Genomic DNA, 4,358 nt, shown 5'->3' on the forward strand with positions numbered 1-4,358 from the left:
ACACAGACACACACTTTTGAACTTTGAATTGACCGTTCTCTTTTTTAGATCTAAGCTCATCACACGTGTGTTTGTTCGTCGTTTGATGTTATAAACGTATTTTAATCTTTCCGATGATGATTTTGTGTTTTCAGCAGCAAACTGTGGACGATCACGTCTTCGTGCTGCAGACTCAGTGAAACAGGATTTGTCAGACGTCGAGCTGAAATCTCGTCATTCTGCTGAATCGGGGAAACTTTGTCTCCTCGCGTTTGACTGTTTATCTCACAGTTTGAAATATTTCATGAATAACTGACTTTTTATGAAATCAGCCTTTTATCATGTTTATGTCGCAGCTCTAAGTCACGGCTGCATGTTTGCGTGTTTTGAACCGAGTGTGTAATCTGCAGGATGTGAGCTCAGGATGTTTACTTTGCTGCAGACGTGTGCGCAGTCACATGTGCGAGGCGTGTCGCGCTGCCAGAGAACACACAGCTCACAGATATCAGCTGATATCAGCAGGTAAACATTAACCGCAGCTGGAAACTCGCTCAGGTGTTTTCATCTTCATGAATCCTTTCACTGCACGTTACACGTACTAACACAGCTGCAAACGTTTCCTGTTAAATCTCCTGAAATTGTTTCATTTATCGATCAAAGTCCCTAAAAATCAGCAAGAAAAGCAGGAAATCTTCACCTGAGAGGCCACTGATCGTTGGACCTGCTGAGGGTTTGGGGTGTACGCGCGTCCTCTCGTGCACTGGAGTCATTTTGGTTTTGGTTTTTTTACAGCTTCTTTGAACCAGTGTTTCCAGTTTTTATCCGTCTCAAACCAGCACAGCCACCTCTGATTTACTAAAGTCGGGGCCCAAAGTTTGTGCTGACGGGTTAAATATGAAAAAACCCTGATGAAAAATGTACGGTGCAAAAGACGAACAGTGATGATTTCTAAATGCTTTATCATAGAATTCCATGTATGTCAAACAAAGAATCATTTTAAGGTGAAATGATTGAACAGTTTTAATTCAGATCTTTCAAACACCTCGAACGTTTTAGTTCTTCTGATTTTGGACGTTTGGAATTGAAACACAAACGTCTAAACGACTCAGCTGATGTGAACGTAAGCAGGTCCTGATGACATCAGTCACGCCTCATTAATCTGCTGCTGAACAGTGTTGGTCAAATGACTTAAAAATAGTAATCAGTTACTTGTTACTCATTACTTCTCCAAGAAAGTAATCCCATTACTTTACGTAGGGGGTCTTGCATTGAAATCTGCTGCAATGACCTGGTTACTGCGTTCACCAGATATCAACACGATTCCGCTCCTCACGTGTTCACCTCTTCGACATGTCAATGGCTGTGAACAAAGAGAAACTTGTAAATAACTCATGAAAGAATAAAGTTACGTTGAAACCAAGCACACCATTGTTTTTCTTGTGACATTACCAATAAGTGTGATGTGTCACATGACCCTCTTCCTATTGAAAAAACAAAAGTTGTATCCAAGATGGCCGACTTCTACATGGCCACCATGGTCACCGCCCACCTTGAGGAGTTTGCCCCCTCACATATACTAATGTGCCACAAACAGGACTTTAATATCACCAACCATTCCCATGTTATTACACTGTATCCATAGAAATGGCCCACCCTGTACAATGTGTTTGATGTATGAAGCTAAAATTTCAGCGTGCACATTATAACCGCTCAAACTTTGGACCGTAACATTTTTGTTCAAACTGAAGACGGTCAAGAAGAAATGGAGCGACCCCGAATATTTTCACCTCGGTGCTTCCTGTCTCTTCATCTTTTGTCACTTCCCACATGTGTAGTTATTGCTGCTCACTTCCTGTTTTATTTTGGTAGTCTCTCCTGGCCTTGATTCTTATCACCTGTGTCTCCCTGTGTGCAGGATTCAGGCGTTTCATTGTCCTGACTGGAAACTTGTTTTACAGACAGTCGAGAAATGATCCTCAAAGAGCAGAAAGAACTCCACATCCAAAATACACCAAATATACAAAATCATGACACGTAATCCTGCAGTAAAAAAAATCACTACTGTGTGTAAAAACCACTAAAACGGTGCGGGGATGGCTCCGATGGCACATAAAAGGATTTAAAGAGGTTTTTGGTGCTGTTACTCATGCGGCAGGATCCACAGCAGCTCGGGCCTGTTGCTCTGCCTGCTGCTCGTAAACAGTTTGGTTCCAACATTTCCACCAATGAAGGAAAATATTCAAACTGATTCAACAAAAGTTAAAAACGTCATTTCTCTTCTATCAGAAAAAGCCCAGGCGTCGTGGCTCCTCCTGACCTCTGCTTCCACATCAGCGACGGCCCAAAGTGTTTCTGTTGCTCCCTCCGGTATCTGAGCGCCTGATGTTGGACTGCAGTCCAGGGTGAGATTCTCTGAAATCAGAGGACTAATGATGGCCGAGTCCTCTGTGAGTTTAAGGATGTGCCTGTTTGCATGCTTGGACAGTTTGGACTTGTTATTTTACAGCTTAAATAAAGGTTTGCTTGTGGTTCCCATCAGCACACACAGCACAGCTCTGCCTGAGCCTGACTCTGGACTTGATATTTGCTGTTCATGGGTGTCACTTTGGTTATCTGTCAGGTGTGTGCTGACCTTCTGACTGCTTCAGGGATCAATAAATAAAACCAATAACATCTGGATTGCAGGTAGAGAGTCGCTGTGTTTATCTGCGGTGCTTTTCCTTTGAATGTCTCCTGCACGTCGCTGCTCTGACCTCAGAGTGACGTGTCACCTCGCCACAGATGGTAATGATTAACTGTCAGGATGTTTACCTGCAGAGTCGTGTCAGTGTCGGACGACACCAGCAGCACACGGCCGACAACAGGCTCCTCCTCCTCTCACCTGAGAGATAACCACCCATTTCTTCTAACAGAAAAACAACAGTCAGCAGGATTTTATTTTGAAAGGGCCTCTATCAGACAGCAGGTTTAGAGAAGACCTGACACGAGGAAATCAGGTTTCCTGTTTCAGAAGCAGTGATGGGCTTTCCGTCTCTTTTTAGAGAACCGGCTCTTCAGGTTGTTTTGTTCCTTTAATTAACTTATTACCAACAACAATGTAAAATTAAGCACAAAAGGAATTACTAATGTAAAAAAAAGTGGTTTTATTTATATATGTTTAATATAAATATATACGGTGGCCCCTAGAGACAAAACACGTACAAACTCCAAAACACATTTCTAGCTTAACTGAACTTCCAAAGCAGAGCTACTAGATCACTTAAATTACACAATTGAAAGCATGTGTGTATTGTTTGTGTATTTATACACAGGCACTCATATATATTCAAATAATTTAAAAAAAAAGTTCATTTACCTGTTACTACCACACACCAAATCCGGTCGTTGGTACTTGCTGGCTTGTGTAGCCACTAGGTAACAAAAGCTCAACACTGCCCCTAGCATCCTGGAGCACTTCTGTTGTGTTTTGTATGTGTTTGTCTCTAGGGGACCGTAAATATACTTTTATTTATTCACTCCACATAAAATGTAATAAATAAATCATATAATACAAAAACCAACTATTCACATTTCAACTTTTAACTATTTAAATTTTCAGCTTTTTCCTTTTAAACAAATTTAAAGTGAAACAACACAAAACACTGCAAACCACAACACAATTAAATATAAATTAAATATGAAAACAAAAAGAAGATGCACATTCTCTGTCATATGGCCTGCATGAATAAACTTTCTGATTCCTTTACTACACCTTTCTAATGTGACCTTGTTGTCCCTGCTCTCTCTCTCCCTCCCGCTCTGTTCCTGTGCTACTGAGTGTAACTACCGCCCCTCCCCCCTCTGCCCAGTGCAAAGCACAGGGCTTGCGCGCAGAAAAAAGTGCGAGAGAGAGAGAGAGAGAGAGAGAGAGAGGGTGAGAGAAAGAAAAGAAAAAACATGGCTCCCAATAAGGAGCCGGCTCGCGTGGTTCGCTTCAAAGAGTCGGCTCTAAGAGCCGTTTTGTTCGCGACCGACACATCACTATTCAGAAGTGGTGAAGACTCTGTCCTCAGCCTGGAACAAGTTTATTCCTCTTTCATACAGCTGATATCAAAGAACCAATCAGAGGCCTTCATCTGCTCGCACACTGAAATCTTAATGAACTGTATTTATGATCGATCAGTGATTGATGTGAGTTTAATGAAGCTTCAGACCCAGAAACACTGATCAGCGATCAATCACTGCATCTGTCCATCACTGTAATCAATCGCAGTGATAGAGACAAACCCGAGGAAACTAAGAGCGTTGATGCTTTTAATGGAGGCTGCAGAGCGTGAATGTGTGCAGTTATCAAACACGTGGATCACGTGGATCACACGTCCACCAGAAAACTGAATCTG

This window comes from Haplochromis burtoni, unplaced genomic scaffold (assembly GCF_018398535.1).
Source record: "Haplochromis burtoni strain Fernald_Lab_line unplaced genomic scaffold, NCSU_Asbu1 Contig_400, whole genome shotgun sequence".
Lineage (NCBI taxonomy): Eukaryota > Metazoa > Chordata > Actinopteri > Cichliformes > Cichlidae > Haplochromis > Haplochromis burtoni.